Source organism: Urocitellus parryii, chromosome 11, assembly GCF_045843805.1.
Source record: "Urocitellus parryii isolate mUroPar1 chromosome 11, mUroPar1.hap1, whole genome shotgun sequence".
Classification (NCBI taxonomy): Eukaryota; Metazoa; Chordata; class Mammalia; order Rodentia; family Sciuridae; genus Urocitellus; species Urocitellus parryii.
In genome coordinates, this window is record NC_135541.1 from 96,710,652 (window position 1) to 96,733,660 (window position 23,009).

A 23,009-nucleotide genomic window follows, 5' to 3' on the forward strand; every position below is an offset into this window, starting at 1 on the left:
GAGGGAAAACTGAGACCCCCCAATGGAGCAGACCCTGAGGTCACATTTCTATCTCAGAGTCCAAAGATCCTGCTTCTTCACTGGGTCTACAGTGTCTCCTGACAAAATTTCCAGATGCCTCGCCTGACTCCATTTGCCTCCTGTGGACACACCCACCATGCCCTCTGCTCCTGCACCACTGTGCCTCCTGGTTCCTAGGCTGTGCTCACTTAAGGAGTGCTGGATGGGTTGCTGCCTCCCACACGCGCTTCCCCTGTCTCCCCCCCACCCATTGTTGGGTGGGCTCCACTCACTCAGCCTGACTCTGCCTCACGTGTCTGCCCCACATTCAAGCCCCACTAGGTCCTCTCCACTTTATTTATACGGGCTCAACCCAACATCTTGCCTCTTACCTGCTCTCTTATGCAGAGCCATGCCCACTCTATCCACTTGATCCTCTGCATTCTGTCCACATGGCTCAGCCTCCACTGACATATTTAACACTCTTGGATTGCAGGTTTTTCCCTCCAGCTCTGGAATATTTGCAGTCTGGCTTTGCCCAATTCCACCAACATCCACTAACATAAAAAATGGCTCTGCTCTTTTCATTAGCCATGCTTTTCCATCAAGTTCACTCCTATGGCAGGCTCCCTGTGTCACCTGGCCTCTTTACTGCTCCTTGAAAACTCTATCTGAAATGAAAAAACAGGATCTTGCAGAAATGCCCATGGTTGTGACATCACTGAGTCTAAGGGACAATTACCTTTGGGCTCTGGTCACCTTTGAACCCCACATCTTTAATGTTTGACCTTGAACAACTCTGCTAACCTAAGTCAGAGTATCTCCATTTACAAAATTCAGCTGATGATAATACTTTATTTGGATAAACGTGAGCACGTTTTCAACACTATCTGTGTATTATGGATGCAGAAGAGGCACTGGCAAGCAAGGTACATGCCCTATATGTGAAAGAGCCCAGCCAGAATTTAAACAGCATGTTTGCAAAGGATATGGCCTTCTGCTTTTCATTAGCTCTGTGGCCTTAAGCACCTTCTCTTACCCTTTCAGCACAGGATGGGCACAGCTACTTGGCAAACAAGAGACATCTGTGATCTCTTCTCCAGCCAGCTGGGGCATCTCAGAATGAGGGAGCATAAGTGTCTGACCATGGCCATCTTTCTCAAGGTTGAGTCTCAGAAGAAAAGCCTCTTTATAATGACTTATATGTAACTATTGTTTATTCTGACAGCCTGACTCAATGCTGTAGAGATAGGGCAGCAGTTGGGGACTTGGGTTTCAAGCTGCAGAAACTGAACTGGGTGCTTTTAAAAAAATGCTCTAGATGACACTGGGGAGGTCAAGGGAACCTGATGACAAAATACAATAAAACCAGGTGCTGGGTTTTGCCAGGTGATCTCAGTGCCCAAAACCCCTTTATAGTCTTTCCTGGACCCCACTGCTATATGAGCACACTGGAAGCCTTTCTGCTGTTGCTTTGGTGCTGCTCAGATTCTTAGTCTTCAAAGAAGTTGTCTGGTTGGCTGGGTATAGGTATTGGCTGAGAGTATGAATTCTTCACATTAAAGTAGGTATTGAAGGATGAGTTGAAGTATGCTAAAGAGCAAATTGAAGGACTTTATAGGTAAGAACACCATTTGTGACCTCACAATGAAATTTGTGTCTTCTCAGAATCACACAGCCACACCATGCCAGGTGCTTTTCTCATCATGTCACTAAATGTCCACAAACCTTTCAAAAATAGTGCCATATTCTTGGAAACTGCATTGTTCTACAACAATGTTAAAGGCTCCTATAAAGAATTCAAAATATACAGTAGAATATTGAAAAACTGGCCAAAGAGTGGGAATCTTGCCAAAACCCAGTGCCCCAAACACCAGAATTAACATTAGGTAGTATCATTTTTCAGGCCTTTTTAGTCACATAGATTAGAGGGTAAATATAAAAGCAAGGGTAGGTAGAAAGAATGAAAAAAAATTGATTAAAATGGGGTTAAATGTGGGCTGGGTTTGTGGCTTACTGGGAGAGTGCTTGTCTAGTGCACACGAGGTGCTGGGTTATATCATCAACACCACATAAAAATTTAAAAAAATAATGGAGAAAATTATTTTAAAAAGTTATTAAATATGAAAATAAACCATTTTCACTTGAATTTAAGAAAAAAACAAAATCAGTAAAAGAGAAGTAGTTGCTAACATTACATATTTATTTTGTGACCAAAGTGCTTGTTTGATATAAGAATACACTGATATTGTGATTAACAATGTGTCTCAAAAGTTAAAAAATAACATTAAAAAATCTGAGGATGAGGCTCAGTGGTATGTGCCCCTAGGTTCAAACCCTTGTACAAAAAAAAAAAAAAAAGAAAGAAAGAAAGAAAAAGAAAAAAAAATTGTGCTTTCTTTTTCTTTTGTTACATATTGCAATTTTAGCACATATTTTCACCTATAGTGGAGGCTGTGAAAACTCAGTCTCTCACACATATGTCCATGCCCACACCTGATAGTTTGCTGTCAGGCTATTGTTTTATGTCAAGGTCTATACTTTACCTGCCACCTCACTTTAATTGAATTTTTTTTTCAAATCCTAGGTTTCTCTGGAGGCAGTGTTCATCTTCAGTCCTTGGACCCTGGCTTCTTCCTTCTATGTTCATTTTGATTCAAGTCTTTTTTGGAGAAGACCCACTTCAAAAATGGGAACAGTAAGGCTTGCTTAAAATCACTTTCCCAGAGGCCCATCAGTGCAGGAATTGATATTGGGACCAGTGTTAGCCTGTTGTGTAACAGTTCTCGGGAGAGCCATGGGAGCCCTGAGATTTTGGACTTGAGTGTTGGCATCAAAAGAAAACATACTCACTCTCTGAGAACATTCTGGGGCAGGTGACAGATCCTGGAGATGACTCAGGGCTAATTCTGCCCCAAGGGCTCAGATTAGGTAAAGTTGAGGTTTTGTGTTGTAATTTCTTTCCATCCCCAGAGACCTGAATAATAATTGGTGAAAAAGATGGCTGGTTCTCTTGGCGTACATTATTCCTGTACCCGAGGACAATAAACAGAAAGTAAAAAAAAAAAAAAAAAAAATCAATGCATCTCTCTTTCCACTACTAGAAAAATATACCCATAAAATACTGAAAAAGGTTTCCTTTTACTTGAAAATCAAAAAAGCCCAGTGGTTTGTATTCTGGGCTGCTATGGCTATCCAGCTATGCTATCATGCCCCAGAACCCTTTCTGTTTTTTTCATTCTGCAATCTATTCAATACAGCAATCAGGGGAAATGGAAAAAGGAAAAAACAAAGATCTAGAGGCCCAGTTGCTTCCACTGATATCTCATTGACCAGCACAGAATCATAGAGATCCCTACCTGCAAAGAATATTGGGGAATACAGTTTGTTTTTTACTTTTAGTTTGGGTTTGGTTTAGTTTTGGGTTGTGGGGACTAAACCTAGGATTGCTTAAGTACTGAACAACCATCCCCAACCCTTTTTATAGTTTAGAGACAGCATCTCTCTAAGATTTTTAGGGCCTCACTACATTGCTGAAGCTGTCCTTAGACTTGTGAGCCTCCTGCCTCAGCCTTTATAGTCACTGGGATTATAGGCATGTGCCACCAGGCCTGCCTGCCTGGCTTTTTTTTTTTTTTTACATGCTGGAGTTGGATCCGGGGAGGCCATCCTTACATGTGATTTGAGTTACCTCCCTGCCTGGGTGAGAGGTGCTTAAACACAGCCTGTGTTAAAAAGCCTTCCCCACCCTTTCCCAGGTCCAAGGGCTTGTCCGTGCTGATCCTTGCCTGGCCACTGACCTGAAGACCCAATTGCTGGCCCTGAACTTGAGATGCTTCCCCCCTTATCCTTCATTGGGTGGGATTTTTTCCTTGAATTTTTTGTTCCCCAATAAAAAGCTCACTCCCTGGCATGCTCTCTCTCTTTCTCTCTCTCTCTCTCTCTCTCTCTCTCTCTCTCTCTCTCTCTCTCACTAGTCTCTTCTGTAAACCTCGCTACCACATTAGGTGGCTGGAGGCGGGAAATAGGAGAAGCCGTCTTGGAGCTGTTCTAAAGGTAATGAGAGTCTCTTTAATTTAAAACTCACTAGCAATTTCTTATGCACCGAATCTTCTTTCATGAAGCTCACACTAGTCGTGTGGCAGAGGAACCCAGAGCCAGTCACATGGGAAACACTCGTTTTACTACTGAACTGTACTTTCAGCCCTCAACCTGTCCTTTTGAATTATTAGAAACCCATTTTATAAAATATAAGGTCCCAGTGAAATGAATTAGTGATACCTGTACCTGGACCTTAACAACCAGTTTTGCTCAAGTGGCTTAGTGCAGGCTCAGTGCATAGTCACATGGTGGCATGAAAGAATGGACATCAAGTGAGGAATGGGTCCTCATGGGCTGTTAAAGGAGAAATGCTGAATTGGTGGCCAGGCTGAGATATTGTTCTTTCATATGTGTTAGGGTGGATATCCCAGATAGAGAGGGGGCACAGGGTGAGTGCATTTGGGTGGTTACCCACTGAGATACATCACCAGTTTTTTAAATATTTTTTCTTTGTTGATAGATCTTTATTTTGTTTATTTATGTGTGATTCTGAGAATCAAAACATGTGCCTCACACATGCCCTGCAATTCAATTGTGCTACCAGTGAACCACAGGCCCAGCCTCATCCCTAGCACCTTTTATTTATTTATTTATTTGATTTGGCCCTTCTGGGATTGAACTCTTGGATACTCCAACACTGAGCAATATCACTAGCCTCATTTTGTATTTTATTTAGATTCTCACTAATTTTTTTAGTTCATCACCATTGTTGAGACTGACTATGAACTATTGATCCTTCTGCCTCAGCCTCTTGAGCTACTGGGAATACAGGTGTGTGCCACTGTTTGTGGGTCCCCTTTTCTTCCTTGTTTTTTTTTTTTTTTATTATTTTGATAAAGGGTTAAATTGTTTCTCAGGAACTCACTAAGTTAATGAGACTGGCTTTGAACTCTCAATACTCCTGCCTCAGGCTCCACATCCCCTGGAATGAAAGGCCTGTGCCACTGAGCCAACTCTAATACAAATTTTAAAGTTATTTATTCCATGGTAACATGGATCTATTTAAATTTACAATAAAAAACCATAAATATAATATATTCACTTATTATAAATATTTTTTTTAAATTAGCATATGCCATTTTTATAAAAATAGATGTCACAAAAATTACTCCCATTGACCAAATGTGACCCATAAAATTTTGAAAACATAGATATTTGAGTAATATATTTTTATTCTTTTTCCAGATTTTTTATTATAGACAAGTTAAAAACACTGAATGAGTGAATGCAAAGAATTATGCCAGTTTCACAAATTATTGAGGATAATATTTTTTTGCCTAGTAATGACATTTATTTTCCCACAAATACTGCATGTGGCATTTATGTGTTGAAGCTAAAAAGTTGATTACACAGAAACTGAAACAGAAATGCTTCCCAATTTATGATAAGAATGAGAAAGAGATTGATTGTGTGTAAGGAGTGCCAAAATCAGTTAAGACCATAAAGTAACTCTTAGGTTTTATAGCACAATAAGGTGATTACGTTCTATAATAACTTCTTAAACAAATCAAAATAGCCAGAAATTTGCAGGTTTCAAACAAAGAATAATAATATTAATTAGATGAAAATTACCCTGATCTGATAATTACACACTATATACACATGTTGAGTTACAATAATGGGTCTCATATCCAAGTACAAATAGTAGATTCCAGTTAAAAATTAAAATAAACAGAAATCAACTCTTTGATGTTTTAACCAAATATCTACATCACCCCACATTTTAAAATGGTATCCTATGTTTATAAATGTTTTACTATTTTGGTTTTTCTTACTGTCCTGTCTTTTATACATAAAAGGTCTAAAGAGTCATGAAAAGATTTAGCCTCATCCACATGGTTTTATGATGACTGCTATTTTTTTTTCAAAACTTGTTTACACTTTATTGTATTATTTTATTTTTTATATGGTGTTGAGGACTGAACACAGTTTCTCACATGTGCTAGGTAAACACTAAACCACTGAGCCACAATCTTAGCCCAGATGCCTGGTATTTTTTAATATGTGGCTTGAAACAATTTAAAGTACATACCTACTATTTCAGACACTTGACTTAAAACACAACATGCCTTGTATAGAAAATATTCTATCAGATTAACATCAAATTTTCTGTATCAATTATATGTGTTTTTTTTCTGAAGAAATACATTGCTTTCTTCAAGCAGATGAATATTGGGATTTTATGGAAGATCATCTTTTAGGCTTGGGCCAAATTCTTGTTCTTTAATTAATAACGTTACAATGAAATGACTTTGAGTCTATCTGAACTGTGACTTTAATTACCACCTTTATTCCAGATGATTGAGGAGAAGACAATAATAATAATATATTTCTACTGATATTCAATAGCTGGACTTTGGTCACTTAAGATATTTTTTCTGGTCATAATAATAACATATATGCAAGGTGGATAGCTACATTGGGGATTCAAAGACAGGCCTAAAATACTGCCAAAGAGCTTTCTACACATATTGCTAGAATATTTTAACATTATGAAAACAATTTGAAGCAAAAACATATGTAGCCATTATTAAAAGAAAAGATTTAAATCAATTAAATCACATATATGAGGAACTGCATAATTAAAACATAATGGCCAGCATTTCTACTGAGGACTTTTATTTCAGAAACCCATCCATATTTGATACTTTTTATTCTTTTATACCCAATAGATCTAGAATATATGTAATGTTACTCCTTATATGTCATACACGATGATCAGATTTAGTATCAAGGTAACATTTTAACTCAATAAAAGATTATAAATACAAATTAAAAAATCATTAGAGGGCATAATTTTCAGTGTCATATTAGGTAATATATTAAAGGCATTAGTTCTGGTAATAAATGTCAAAAGACAGCACTAAAAAATACACCTATGTGCACACCTACTACATTAAGATGCATTTTTGAGAAGGTTGCAATTCTTTACTTTTGTGCAATCCTTCCATTTCAATTCACTGAAAATTGTAAAGTTTTCAATATGTTCCTACTGCTTAATCAAGAAGAGAAAGATTAAATCAAAGTAACACACTACCACAGAAAACCTCAAGATGAGATTATATCAAGAACTATTTTGATAATATATGGTAATTCTGAATCTATAAGAAAGCCTATGTACAGTGGGAGCACAACTACCATTACATAATCCAGACATAATTTGGTAATAATATTGGAATGGCACCTGGAGGATATTATAGGGACTTCATAACTGAAGTGAGAAAAATGTGTTTTGGGTGAATCCACATATATCCCTGGTAATAGGATAGGCTAAGATTGATGAAGATGACACTATTTGAAACAAAGGCTTCTGCTTCATTTTCTCCTAAGATATATACTATTAATATGGAATATGAAAAAAGATGAAAAAGATCAACAAACTATATGATTTTATTAGTAAAAGAAACATTTTGCTCTAAAGTTTATTTTGAGATTTCAGCTAAAACCATAATATTCTTCTGAAGCTTCACATTCCTTTTCGAGCACAAGATCTAGACCAAGAACTTTACCATTGGTATCTTGGCCCTAATACATCTAGGGTTGCTAATAATTATGGGGTTCATAGTTACAGATGTTTTTGTCTCATAATTTTGGAAATGACATCAATGACAAGACAAAACACTTCCTAGGTACTTTAGGAGTGCTGCTGGCTTTCTGTTTGAGCCATGCGGGCACGGTGGGGTGGAGGGAATATAGCAGTACCCCGATGCACAGGAGACACAGGGAGAGAGCAGCTGGGCTTTTCACTTGCTGCTCCTCAGTGTCCATATCTGGAAAGTGGGGATCATCTTGGCAGCTGCATAGGCCTATTGTAAAGCTGAACAAAGCTATTGAGTGGGAAAGTCCACCAGAGTGAATGTGGATGCTTACTGGTTCCTCATCAGCCAGAGAAGCCATTTAGAGTCATGATTCACAGTGCTGCCTTTGGAGTCTGGTTGAGGTAGGTACAATTGTGGTTTCCGCTTCCTCAACCACAGACCTAGGCAAATCATTCAACACCCATTAGTGACAGTTTCTCTGTCTCTAGAATAGAAATAATAATTATACCCATTTTACAGGATTTGGGAGAAAATTCCCCAATGAGACCACTTCAGTGAAACTTCTAGCCCATGTAAATAATGACTGTGTAGCTATTGTTTTTTTTGTTTTTTTTTTTTTCCCATTCTGTGGATGGAACAAAGGGCCTTGCTAGACAAGCACTGCACCACCACAGTCTCACTGCCTTGCCCAGGCCAGTCTTGAACTTGGGATCCTTCTGCCTCAGTCTTCTGAGTAGCTGGGATTACAGGTATGCACCACTGGGCATGGCCTAATATATAGTATTTTTTAAGATAACATTATTCTCTAAGGAGAGAGCCTGTGTCCTAAACCTATAGGCAGGTAGAGTCACATGCCTATAATCCCAGCATCTCAGCAGGCTGAGACAGGAGGATCACAAGTTTGAGGCCAGTCTCATCCATTTATCAAGGCCGTATACAGTGAGACTCTATCTCAAAAAAAAAATAAAATAAAATAAATAAATAAATAAATAAATAAATAAAGGGATGGGATTTAGCTCAGTGGTGGAGCATCCCTGTATTAAGCCCCCACTGCCAATAAATAAATAAGTAAATAAATAGATAAATAATTCCTTCTCTTGATTCTGGTAATCAAGCCAGAGAATACATTCAAGTAACACTCAAGAAGTCTTCCCTAGCCAAAAAAAATCCTTAGCTCTCAGCAACGTTATGGTATTATGGACTATGAACTCTGGAAGAACTGTTCAGGATTGTTTATTCCAATCACCTCATTGTATAGTTGGCCATACTAAGACTCAGAGGGCAGAATAGATGATCCCCAAAGCTCATGAAGCCAATGGCTAGACCTAGGACCACGGCCGCCTGACAGGAAACCAGTATCCCAAGTTCACCAAGGTCGTCCCTTACTTGGAGTTGCTTCTAAGAGGAAAGGATTCATCCCCAGACAGGGGACACCTGCTATGGCCTCCCCAGAATCTCCACAGTTTAGAGCCTACTCCCCGTGCTCAGCTGGCCTTGCCCTGGCCACATCCTGCCCCTCCAGGCTCCTCAGCAGCCTAAGCCAGGTGCTCTGTGATGGCTTCCTGTCCTCCCAGGCTCTGTTTGTCTGCTCTGTGGCCACTTCCTCACATTCCAGCACACAAGAGGCACTGACCAACAGCGTGGGACTCCAGGGGCCAGCCCCCAGCCTGCTCTCAGAGGTTGGGCCAGCCCTGCCCAGACCCACCACCTGGAGCCCAGGGACCAGCCAGACCCTGGAGACACCCCCCTCAGTTTCCGCCTCCCACCCTCACCCCCTCCCCAGCAGCTGGTCCTGGCCCCAGCTGGGAGAGAAGCCCAAAAATTCAACAGGTGGCAGTCCCTAGTGAAGCCCTGGTGGGCCTTGGGCTGAAGGGGACCCAGGTCCCCCTTCTCCTAGTCCACCCCCATTCCCAGCCGCAGCCCAGGGGAATGTGGGCAGTGGGTCCAGATGACAGGGCCTCATGTCAGGACTGGGAAACTGCTGAGGTTGGGATGTGTGGGGAGGAGGGAGGTTCCTAAATTTGTCCCTGAAGGTCTAGGAGACTGGGATAAAAAGTCCAAGGCAGACAGACAACAGACCTTGACTTCACACCGGCCACTCTCCACATGACGTCAAAGCCAGTTCTTCACATGGTCTCTTCTGTCAAACGGAGCCTGCCTACTGTGAGCCGTGGCCCAGGGCTGTGTGGAGGTGGAAATGAGCTGTCCTTAGGGTGCACTGCCTGGTGGGCAGGGTGGGCAGGTAGTTGGGCGACTCACTCATCCTAGGTCACTGGGGCCTGAGGGGTTTCTTGGGAAATGAGAGCTTCAGTTCTCCAATCTGGACAGTCTCAGGTAAATTGGGACACACTGGTCATGCAAACAGTAGGCTCCTCTATGTGTCTCTCAAGACTCTCTCCCACCCCACATGACTTCTACAGTGTTTTGGTGTGTAGAAGACTCCCCCCACAAATCTACCTGATTCATCTTCACGAAACTTCCTGGCCTTATGTCACTGGGCATCTTCTTCTCCATCCTCTTCCCCTCTCTGCATCTGTGTCCACAGGTGTTCCTGCCATTCTAGGCCTTGTCCCTTCAGTACCTGTGCACAGGACCCATCATCTCTCCTCGGAGTTCCCTGCGTCCCTGCCGCACAGCCACACACTGTCCACAGCTTTTCCACTCTGTCTAGGCACATGGACTCACCCCCATCTCACACACACACACACACACACACACACACACACACACACACACACACACACACTGTTTACCTGAACCTCAGCAGGAAGGATTTCAGTGTGGCTCAGGCACCTGCTGACCCACAGTAGGATCAGGCCTCAGAGATAGGTGAGAGGGAAGTCCACACACTTTTCCTCCTCAGGAGCAGAGCCTTTCAATCTAGAAGAGTGGTGAAGAGCAGGTGTCATCTGGGAGAGGAGGGTCAGCTGCCATGAGTTCTTTGTAGCCCATGGTCTGCTTCAGGGGCACCTGGGTGGTTTCCTGTCCCCAGAGCCCCTGCCATCGAGGCCTAGGCAGGCCAGGCCAGGAGCAGCACACCCCTGAATTCCATCCCGTTGGTGCTGGATGGAGGTGCTGGCGGAGTGTGTACACTGTGTCTGTTCTGGGGGGCATCAGTGGTGAGGAGGCAATGGTAGAGAGCAGCCCCTTGGAGGCTGTTCCTTTTCTTCAGCTGGGGACATACCCTGAGCTGGCTGGGGCAAGGGACACAGGCATGGAAAGGACACTGCCCTCTCCTTGGGGCCCCTGGCTGCTGGTTCACAGTGCCCCTCCTCAGCCCTAGAGGAAAGCTCCTGCTGCTGGGGCCAGGTTGATCCAGTGCAGCAACCTCCCAGAAGCCCTCCTTGTGGGGGCCTCAGGGACACAGACTGAGAGAGGGCCAGAGAGCTGGAGTGAGGGAGAGATGGGTGACTCAGAGGCCCACAGTGCAGGAGACCAAGGGACAGCAGAGCTGGAGAGACACAGTGCAGCTCAGCGATGGAGAGTAAGAGACCGACGCTGCCAGGCAGGCCCCCCTGTGGGTCAGCAAGATGGCACTGCAGTGGACAGACCCAGCCAGCAGGCAGGACCCTGAAGAAGAGCTAGGACCCATGCCAGAGAGGACGACCAAATCAAGACAGAAAAAGGCAGAAAGCAATCCTGACTGAGAGAGAGAAGGAGGAGCAGCAGAGGGAAGAGAGAGAGAGAGAGAAACATAACTGGGGTGGCCACAGGAAAGAAGGGGCCAAGGAAGTCAGAGGCAGCAAGAGAGGCCTGGGTGGCCAGGATGGGTGGCAGCAGTGCCCCTTGGGCTCACAGACACAGGGCCAGCCCAGCTGGGCCATTCAGGGCTGTTTGCAGAAGGAAGCCCCATCTCTGTGGTCAGGGTGCCCCAGGCCTGGTGGTGGCACTCCCTGAACTTGATGATATTCTTGTTCCGAGCTGTGGGAGATGAGGCAGGGTTGTGCAGGCCCCGAAGCGTCTCTGCTCCCACCCCAAGGGGTCCCAGGCCTGGACTGGGGCCCGGACGGCTGAGGGGGCCATGCAGGAAGGCAGCCAGACCAAGCCTGGCCATGGAAGCTGCCGGTCCTCCAGAGCAGAGGGGGATGGTGGTGGCAGAGGGGCCTTGTAGCCTCTGGCCAAGCTCTGGGGAGGAAGGTGAAGGGGGAATGATGGGCCTCACCCTGGGGGAATCTCCAGTGAGGGCCCTCCTTTCTCTGTGGGCCTTGTTGTCCCCATTCTTCCCAGGAAGAGCAAACTCAGGCAGGTGAAGGCCATGGAGAAGCCGAGAGTATGTGCCCTGGCTCAGGGGACAGCTGCCACTCAGCTCCAGCTGTCTATGGCCTTGTGAGTGTGAGCCCAGGATTACTAGATTGTCAAGAGTTTTTTTTTTTTTTTTTTTTTTTTTTTTTCCCGAAGTCATAAATTTGGATTTTTATGTAGAAAACTCCTGAATTTTCAACGATGGCCAATCATTTGTTCTTGCTGTAGGCATGATGGGAGCCAAAGGAGACACTCAGAAGGTTCTGAGTGTGGCCCGTAAGGTGCCTGTTTATGGTCGTCTCTGGGGCACACCTCAGCTCTGACCATTGGCACATGGATAGCTCCACCACCATCCTGAGCAGAATCTAAACCTTGTCCAATGTCATGCCCTTGGAGATCTGGCCGAATGTTCCACCAGGTGGAATCCATGGGTGGTGACACATGGTCCAAGATGCCAGGCCCTTGGATGGCCCTTTTACTGGCCAGGGGTCTTGCTCTCTCTTTTACTTCCAAAGCCCCCACCTCCTCCTGTCTCTGTTCTTCAAAGCTTTGGGGACACCCTCTGCCTGGGCCTGATCCAAAGGCCTGGTCCAGCCCACACATGGCCAAAGCTAGCCTGGACCCACAACCACTGATTGTCCTGTCCTTCCTTCCTCTGGCACTTGAATTCCCAGGCCAGCACCCTGGCAGGGCCTGTTGCAGAAGTGGAGGGATGGGAGAAAGGGGCCAGTGTGTGCTGGTGTGTGCTGAGAGGGGCCTTCCTCAGGCCTCGTCCACCCCACCCCTTCCCACTCTACAGCCCACGCCGCCCAGCTGAGAACAACAAGGGTTAATTGGATCCCCCCAGCTGGAATCACGGAATCATAGGACTGGAACTGACCTGGGAGGTCATCTCTCCAGGGTAGAGGAGTGATTTTAATGACCCAATTCAGCTGCACTGGAAGCACCTCTCGCCCCCACCCCCAGCCTGGCTGGAGGAAGAGGTGAGGCCAGCAAGGACCGCGAGGCTGGGAGCCCCTGAAGGGTACAGCCTGGCTGCGTGGGTCCCCTCCTAGACAGTGTTGACCCTACCCCCAGTAGTGCCAAGCGTTGGGAGGAGCACACAGCCCTTGGCTGAATAATTGACTAATAGGCAGGACAAATTGTAGCAGGAGAGACTGTTGAGTGACAGCATGCTGAACCGGGAGCCAATGACAGGATTGTAGGCGTAGCATTGTTCAAAGTCACTAAGCTAAGAAGAGGCTACCACTGTAGCAGACTCTGCTCTTCATTTTTTTAAACTTTTATTTTTAGTTGTAGATGGACATGATCCTTTTATTTTATTTATTGTTATGTGGTCCTGAAGATAAAACTCACTGCATCACCCATGCTAGGCAAGTGCTTTACCATTGATCAACAGCCTCATTCTGACTCTTGAGTTTTTTTAGGCTTCCTAGTCCACCCTATGCTTCCCAGTCTTTTCAGTTCCATTCATAGTGTGATCTTAAACAAGAAGACTCCCTCTGACAGTTCTGTGGACAGAATGAGGAGAAAAAAATGAGCTAGTTGCAGCAAGAAGGCTTCATGTCAGACATCAAGAAGGACTTCCAGAATGTGGGACTCCCCACCGAGGCAGCCAGCCAAGTACACTCTGCAGTCTCCTGGACAGAAGAGCTGGAAGCCCCATGGATGGGGAAGTAACATAAGAGCTAGGCGAGGAGTGCCTGGGGTGACATTTCTCTGTTTGCTCCCAAGATGATGGGAGTAGCAATCTACCTAATTTCCAATCTGCTAGTCTGGAGAGAATGGAACACAGGAATGTTCCCAGCCCAAGGTCGAAGTTGCTGATTTGACGTGCAAGCCCATGGTCACTTCTTTTTTTTTTCTTCCCCCAAAACCACTCAATGGGTAGAATTCAACCAAGGCAGATGGAGCCAGGCTCAGCTCCAGAGAAGCCCCTGAATCAATGCGGACTTGTTGGCTCAAGGCCCCATGGTGGGTAGGGGGCTGGGCTGGTAGACAGAGAAGAAACTGATGGGAGGGGGAAGTCGCATGAGCCACATGTCTCCATCCCAAGGCAGGGGGAAGCGAGGAAGACACGGCTAGGTACCTTGTTCTCCAAGTTAAGAGTCCTGACAGCTTAATGACACTTTTAAGTGGCATCTTCTATGGGGAAGTTCCCATTGGCTACAGGCATAGCCTGTGTGATTTCCATTCCAGCCCTTTTCCCACATCCAAGCAGGACGTGTACCCCAGTCCAGGAATCAAAGCTCAATGACAACTGGAAGTTCCTCTTATTATCCATCCTTTATCTTTCCTGCTGTAGTACCCCACTCTCTTTTCTTCTGGCCTATCCCAGAATGAAAATGCAGTCCTCTTTGGTCCCTGATATGAACAAATCTCAGGTTAGCGAATGAGCCTGCTGTTGAGGAGGTAATCCCGGCACCCTGCCACCCGTCCTTCCCCACCCCTTCCATCCCCAGTGTGCCTGTCCTGGGAACGGGCCTAGGCTGTGTGGATTAAAGAGAGGCCTGGGAGGAGGCAGATGCAGTTTGGACCCGAGCACCTCAGGAGGAGGGGAAAGAAGTATAGAGAGGTGAGGCTGGGGGGCCTTTGGGCCAAGTCGGATAATAAACATGAACCACCTGCTGATGGAGCCCAGAGTGTCAATCTTTAATCACTTGAGGACTCGAACATCTGCTAATAAATTTCTCTCTATTCCCTGAAGGTCCTTCCCGAGCCACCCCCTCTGGGCAGGAGGCCGAGCTGGCAGTTTCGGGGCTGGGGGCAGCTGTCTGCATCTTCCCAGCCTGTTCCTCCTACTCCCCTTTCCCCCGTGCAGCTTGCTGGGTCTCCACGCTTAGTGGGGGCGGTGGAGGGGGGAAGGCTTGGGGACAGCTGTGTGCTCCAGGTGCCCATAGACAAGAGTCTCCAACCCCTGTAGGCTTTGGATCATTCATCTGTAAAAGGGGACCATCACACCTGCCTCATGTGTTTGAGGATGAAAGAGAAACATAAAAGAGAAGCACCTGACCTAACACCTGGCACATACTAGGTGCTCAGTTTGTCCAATTTAGTCTCCTTCTCTGCCTGGAATATTACCCAGAGAAAGGGGCCCTCAAGAAGGAGTGATGTAAAATGGTCACCTAGGACGAGAGATGTGGCTCAGCGGTAGAACACTTGCCCCACGTGCTCAGAGGTCCTAGGTTCAATGCCCAGAGGGGGCAGGGAGGGAAAGCCATGGAAGGAACTTGATGAAAAATGAAAAGCTTCCTGCTTGCACTGTTCATGTCACAATTCCCAGAACCACCTGTGGGGACTACAGGAGTCCACTGGCCCCAGAGGTGGTGGCTGTGTGGACTGACATGTCCCGCCTTAGTGTACCTTATGGCCTAAAGACAAAGAGCAGTTTCCCCAAAGAGCAGTTCCCCAGGCACAGTACCAGACTGCAGGGGGAGCCAGGCCAGCATCTCCAGATGGCCACAGCTGTCAAAGCCCTTGCATGGCTCTGCCTGCACCCTCCCTTCCCCTGCCTGCTGGCCAGCCACCCGTGGTCCATGCAGACTCTTGCAATGGATGCGGAGATGCAGGGACTAAAGGGAGACACTAAAGAAAGTGGAAGAGTTTTTCTCAGAGAGCTGGCAGGTCAGCAGAAGGGAGACCAAAGGGGATCAACTAAAGGACATAGTGTGCTTAGAAAGGATACCCAAGGAGGCTAATCAATGCTTCCTTGTGGGACATGGACTCAGAGCCATAGCTCTAAGTGTCTGTGCAGGACAGGCTATTTGATAATGATGCTGCAGTGGGGATCCCTGCATAGGGTTCAAGTTATGCAGTGACTGCAACTTGTTTTCAAACCTATGGCTTTGAATCTTCCTCTGGTTCCTTTCTGCATGGAAATGCTAAGGTTGTATGATCATAGAGCCTTTCAGGGAAGTTCATCCTCTTTTCTGACCTATATCCCATGTACTTTTTAGTTCTACCTGTAATCTCCAGAGAAGCTAGACCAGTTCTCAGCTTTGCATCCTCCCTGGTGGTATGGAAGTTATGGTCAATATACACTGATCCTTTCTCCTCTTCTGGCCTCAGTGTCTCTAACTGTACAATGGGAAGAATTAGATTCAACATATTCCAAGCACTCTCCCATGTTAAGTTCTTCTTACAAGCCAGAGGAGGGCCAGTTTCAAAGACTGACCTTGGCACAGTTACAACAGAAAGATCTTCAGAGAGGTGAGCTCAAAGATGATAACCCTGTTGCCTGGAAGTACTGTGACGGTTGTCTGCAGCTTTGTGGTCACTGACTAGCTGTGTGACCTTAAGGAAGTGTTTTGCCATCTCTGAGCTCAGTTTTGTCATCTATAACATGGGAGCAGAGCTGGCAGTAATCCCTTACGAGATGTTGCCTCTATCATTATAAAGCTAAATTTAGCAACTGGTTCTAAAATGAGGTGAGGCCAACTCAGTTCTGCTGGATCCCAGCATCAGGGGTCCTTGCCTCCTCCTTTCCTGTAACTCTCCCAACAGGTGCTAAAATCCAATGCTTGCATTCCCCGGGGTGTTGACGGATGGAACACAGACCCACAGCATGGCTCTCTAGAGCAGTGGAGCTCAGCCTAGCCCTTCTCTGGCCAGAGGCCCCACCACATCCCAGCTGGATGACAGCCTAGATGAGCCTCTACCCCAGGGACATGGGCTGCTGGAGCAAGGCTGACCCACAAGGAGAAGGAGGACTGGCGTGTCCTGCATGCCTCACACCTCCATCTTTGCCCATGGCTCTCTCCCATCAATGGACTGATACCTTTCAGTTCTGGAAGCTGGGGACTCCAGGACCATGGTGCTGACAGCCCCAGTGTGCTGAGCACCTGCCTCCTGGTCTGGAGATGGCCTTCTTATCGTATCCTCACATGGCCGATGTTAGAGAGGAAGCAAGCTCCTTAGTGTGGGGTCTCTTCTTGGGAGGGTGACAATGTCCTCATGATATTGGAGGTGAAGGTTTCAACATATGGATTGGGGAGACAGGCAGAAACACCGGGTCCACAGCACCTGTCCCCCTCCTGCCTCTGTTCATGGAGATCTCGAGAACACCAGGCCCCAAAGACCGCATCCATCACAACAGCAAGAGTGAAGAAAAGGAGGTGAGAGACAGGTGGTCCTGGCCAGGCCGAGCCATTCCCACAGTGAGAATAGCTGACTTCCACGGGGCCTCCCTGTGGGTTAGGCTGTGGCATGCACTAGCTAAAGCAAGGCCACACACAAGGATCAGAAACTGGAGGGCACCATTGTCTCTATCTTATAGATGGGGAAACCAGGGGTTGCAGGCAAACGGACTGGCCCAAAGCCAGGCAGCCTGCAAGTGGCAAAATCTGGACTTGAACCTAAGATTGTCTGCCACCAAAGTTGATCCTCCCAGCTTGAGTGCTCCAGAGACGGCCTTGGATTGATTCCCACCTCTACCCTGGCAGCCTGACACCACTGCCCCTGTGCCAGAACTGACAAGAGACATCACAGGGCTTCTAGGCTCTCCAAGTTCAGGGTGAAGGAAGGGGCAAAGAGAAAAAAAATGTGTTTTTTGTTTTGTTTTGTTTTGTTTTTTTTTGTACTGGGAATCAAACCCAGGAGCACTCAGCCACTGAGCCACATCCCCAGTCCTTTTAAAATCTTATTTAGAGACAGGGTCTCACTAGGTTGCTTATAGCCTCACTATGTTGCTGAGGCTGGCTTCAAACCTGCAATCCTCCTGCCTCAGCCTCCTGAGCCGCTGGGATTACAAGTGTGCACCACTGTGTCCGGCAGCATTTTTGCTCTTTAGTTTTCAATTTTTTGTTCTGTGTATGTCTGATCTTAGAATCAGGATTTTAGTTTCAAAAAATTAATCGGGAAATATTCTTTCCTCTTCTATTTCCTGGAAAGGGTTCTATAGAACCAGTATTGTTGTTTGTTTTGTTTTGTTTTTTGATACCCAGGGGTGCTTAAGCACTAAGCCATACACAGCTCCACGTTTTCAAAATATTTTGTTTAGACAAAGAGTCTCTCTAAGGTGCTGAGGCTGGTCTCAAACTTGCAGTCCTCCTGCCTCAGCCTCCCGAGCTGCTGTAGGGATTACCAGCATGCACCACTGCGCCCAGCCACAGAGCAAAAAATATGTGGAGAAATGTTTGTGGTGGATGGCATATGGGAACACCAGGGTATAAAAGGGGGTGTCCAAAAGAAGAGAAACGAATGGCCTGCAGGACTGTGGGAAGGGAAATATAATTGAAAACCACCATCAGATAATTCCCTGCCTCTGTTCCGAGGGCCACCTTCAAAATGAGCAAAAGATGGCCAGCGCTGGGGAGGGCAGGGAGAAAAGGGAGGGCTGGTGAGCTGTGGCTGGGAACATCCAAGGATGCAGTCACCTAGAAACAGCATGGAGGTGCCATAAACAAAAATACAATGACCAGGTGATCCAGCAAGCCTTCTTCTGGAGATTTCTCCAAACATATTGACACCCTAGATGTGGAAACAGACTCTCTCTCTCTCTCTCTCTCTCTCTCTCTCTCTCTCTCTCTCTCTCTCTCTCTCTCTCTCTCTCAAATACACACATTCCCAATGCAACACTATATTATTCAACTTTAAAATAGATGGAAATCCTGTCACATGCTCCAAAATAGGTGAACCTTGAGGCCATAGTGTCACAAGCCACACTCAGTACAAAACCTGGAGGATCCCACTCACATGAGGAACGTGAAATAGTCAAATTCATAGAATCAGAGAACAGGATGGCTGCAGGGACTGGCAGAGAGGGATAATGCAGAGCTGCTGTGCAATAGGTAGAGAGTTTCAGTCCTCCAAGATGGAAGATTTTAGCCAGGAGCAGTGACACATGCCTGTTGTCCCAGCCGCTCTAGAGGCTGAGGCAGGAGGATCACAAGTTCAAAGCCAGCCTCAGCAACAGCCAGGCCCTAAGCAATTAAGTGAGACCCTGTCTCTAAATAAAATACAAAATAGGGCTGGGGATGGGGCTCAGTGGTCAAGTGCCCCTGGGTTCCATTCCCAGTACCAAAAAAAAAAAAAAAAAAGTAAGCTGGGGGCATTGCCACATGCCTGTTATTACCACAACTCCAGAGGCAGGAGGAGCACAAATCCAAGGCCAATATGGGCAACTTGGCACAGACCTGTCTCCACATGAAAAGGTCTGGGGATGTGGCTCAATGGTAGTGCACTCTTGAGTACCCAGACTAATAAAAAGAAACAAATGGCTTTTCCTGGTTAGTAGGACTCTAGGTTCTATTTTCTTGTGTGTGGTTTTCTAATCTCTATAGAAAGTGTGCATTACTTTTATCATTTCCTCTGTCCCTCAAAAAAAAAAATGAAGAAACCAAAGAAAGCAACCAACCAAGAAACTTGGTAGATTTGGAGAGACACAAGCAGAGGTTCTGTCCCAGCTGTAGCTCTTACTGGCTGTGTGACTGTGCACATGTCACCCCGGGCCCTGAGACGCAGTGTTCACACCTCTGTGCTGGGCACTGCACTATCACATGTCTTCGTCTTGGCTGCAGAACCAACTTTTCTTTTGGATCCTCAAGGGAGATGGAGAACCCAGGGGGAAGGAGCTGGCACCCTTCTAGAAACAAAGCCTCTGGGGGACAGGCATGCTCTTAGTGGGTCCCCAGGCCAACCATGTTGGGAGCCAGCGACCGCACCCTGAATATGGCGCTGGTCTCTGCTTCCGCTTCATTAGTGGTTAGAGTTGTTAGAAGTAAACAACTCCTTGTAAGGCTGTGGGGCTGGGCTCTGGCCTGCTTCCGCTGCGCTGTACCTATTAGACTTTTCCACGTGGTGCTAGTTCATTGGCGGGGCTGGGTACTTAAGCTAGGGCAGACCGACCACTCGCTCTCTTGTTCTGTTTTCTTATCATGCTTCAAGGGTCCTGAATAAACTGCTGAAAGAAGAATCCTGTGTCGTGTTTCCCTTGCTGGCGAGACAACCAGACGACCTTCTCCTGCCAAATGAAGACAAGGATGAGAGTGGGGCTGGGATCTCTCCGTGGCCTCCGTTCATGAACCTGGAAAGTAGGAGTGTTGGATCCTCTGTCTTGGGTCAGGAGCACTCAGGGACAGCTGCTGGGGTATCCTCCAGGCCTCCTTGGCAGCAGGACAACAGGGCTGGGGTTTAGCTGTCGGCTTCTCCCCCCTGGCCCACTCTGGCCAATCACCACCAACTCTAACCATCATCCCTGATCCTGGTGACTGACGTCAGTATGGCTAGGACAAGTGGTCAATCAGGGGGTGTAACTGTGCCCCACAGAAGCTAAGCCCTAAGCCTAGAAGAAGCCTCAGCTTTTACAGAGGTGCAGCAGTTTAACTGGCAGCAGATCCCAATCCCTTTCCAACAACCTTGAAAAAGCTTGCAAGAAGAACCAGGCACTCTTACTCAAGCTTGTAATCAGGCACTCGGGAGGCTGAGGCAGGAGGATCAAAAGTTTGAGGCCAGCCTCAGCATTTTAGTGCAACCCTTACCAACTTACTGTCTCAAAAAAAAAAAAAAAAAGAATTAAGGATGCAGTCTGGTGGTAAAGCACCCATGGGTTCAATCTCCATTGCCCCATTCCCTGCAAAAAAGCCTGCATGCAGAGGGGTAAGGACCTCTGCAATTGAACCTGCAGAGTCACCCACCTGTGCCAAGCTCCACCCTCCTCCACATTCCACTCAGTTTCCCTTCCAGCACCCTCTCCGTCTTTCACTGCAGTGGTGGGATGCAACCCCATGTACCATGGGCTTCTCTTGACCAGAGAGTCAGACATTTTGGAGTGTTCAACATGCCACATCTAACTCCTCACACCACCTGGCCCCGCCCTGCGCAGCCCAGCCTGCTTCCCAGAACCCATGCTCCTGGCCTGCACCAAAGGGCAGGCCAAAGGAATAATCATCATGGCTTTCTAACTCTGTTGTCTTTTTGTTTTGTTTTGTCTTTTCTAAGAAATGGAACCCAGGGACACTTTGCCAGTAAGCTACATCCCCTGCCCTTTTATTTTCTTATTTTTCACCAGGTGGAAGCTGGACTCGAACTCTTGATCCTCCTGCCTCAACTGCCCAAGTCACTGGGGTTACAGGTGAGCACAGCTGTGCCGAGCTCAGCCTTTGGTTTATGGGAACATTCACACTCATGCTCAATCCCCATGGTACAAATGACTCGAAGGAGTTCCCATCACTCCATCACTCTGTCCCGCATACATCAGTATATGACATTCTTCCAGATCCTTCTCTTGCCTTGATCCCTCGCTCAGTCTGCCAACTCCCCCAGTCTCTGCTTGTCTGTACACCTCATGCCATTTTTTTCTCCCCACATCCACCCCCCATTTCTTGACCTTTTTCTGTCTCTCAGTGGCTGGGGCTTCTTCTCTCTTGAGCTCTGGATCTGGCCTCCTCTCCAAGTTGCCCTCGCTTGATCTTCGTGCTCCCTGTGAGAGCTGAGAATGACCCTCACCTCGCCTCTCCCTGGAGTGAGCAGGCATATCTGGGACATGCTCCAGTGACACTTTCAGGGATTTTGACCCAGGTCTGGGGGGCCATGCTGAGCCACGACAGAACGGATGGTTGGCTGGTAGCACCAGGCCTGACTCTTCTTGGGAAGTCCCCTTCCTGCTATGCCAGATACTTCCTGAATATGGCCCTGGGAATAATTGTCCCAATTAAACCTTGAGGGAGGACAAATAATGGCTCTATATTCCCTGAGCTTCAGGAAGCCAAAGGACTTGTGGCCCAGGACATACAACCAGGCAAATGGCAGATCCAAAGAAGGGGTCAAATCTGCAGAGCAAACCCCCACTGCTTTGGACTGTCTGAACTCCATCTGCATTGGGAACCCAGGTGCTCTGGGCCAAGGAGCCCGGGGGGTGCTGCATAAAGTAAGGACTCAGTCTCCAGAGAATTACTCCAGTCCCACTTCAAGGAAGAACCTGGGAAAATGCAAGGACAGACTCTAATAGACACTAATGTCTGGAAGAGTTGCCATTTGCAAAGTCGTCTCTCCTACATCATGGCATTCCCATTTTCCTGACAACCAATGTGAACAGTGATCCATCTCCTACCCCCTGTGTGCTTGGGAGTGAATGGCAGGAGGAGTTAGAGTTGGCTCATCTGAGCCTCTCATTCACAGTCTTCCCACCATGTCTCCCAGGCATCAGGGCCCCTAGCAGCTCAGTCCCTCTGTGACCAGGAAAGTGGGTAAAGAGCATGGGACTGACATGAGGGCCCGCTCAGAGTCACCTCCCAGGGCAGCACCTCTCTTCCAAACAGGTAGAGCACCGTGGGCAGGGGAGGAACGTGTTCCCAGTTCTGAAAGTGGCCATCTTTCCTTCCAGGACCCAGATGCAGGGATTGGCTGGCCTAGTGTGGGAACAGGAGCTTTTGTGTTGGAAGGGCAGAGGGGCTCCCCTCTGAGAGCAATGCCCAGGAGGAGAGAACCTGGCATGACCCAGAGATGCCTGGCCTTGCTTCCTGCCATCAACCCTTCTCTGAACCCAGGGATCCTTCACCACTGAGCCACATCACCAGCCCATTTATTTATTTATTTATTTATTTATTTATTTATTTATTTATTGAGACAAGGTCTCACTAAATTACTTAGGACCTTACTAACTTGCTGAGGCAAGTTAGCCTCCACTTTGTGATCCTTTTGCTTCAGCCTCCTGAGTCATTGGGGTTACAAGTATGCACCCCACACCCAGATGAACTGGCTTATTAAGGAACATCACCTGCTTCCTATTTCTCTGTCCCCTATTATCTCAGTCCTGTGAAAGCAAGAATTCTTGCATTTTCCTCACTGCTTGGTTTTTAGTATCTTCAAAAATGCCTGACACATAGAAGATACTCGATAAATAATTATTGTGTTCAATAAATGACAACATTATATGAGAAGCCCCATAAGGAGTTAGAAGACAGCTTTATAGCCTCAGATTTCCCCACCTGCTTTTCCTCAGCAGAAAGAGAGAATTCCCACTTGCTGCCCAATGCAGAGCACCTGTCACAGCCCGGAAAGCCCTGACTTCTCCCCAAGACTCTGCCAGGCCCAACGGGTGAGGAACATGGGGGCCTCCCATGTACTCCACGGAGCACAGCCAACAGCACATCCTGGCCCTAAGTCATCCATGTGAAGATGATTTGGAAG

The 23,009-nt window shown here is 46.8% G+C and overlaps 1 pseudogene; it reads left to right on the forward strand.

Annotated features, from left to right (window-relative positions):
- Nucleotides 1-13,445: 13,445 nt before the first annotated feature.
- The window catches only part of LOC113177242 (constitutive coactivator of PPAR-gamma-like protein 1), a 99,089-nt pseudogene continuing 89,525 nt past the window's right edge, over nucleotides 13,446-23,009 (forward strand).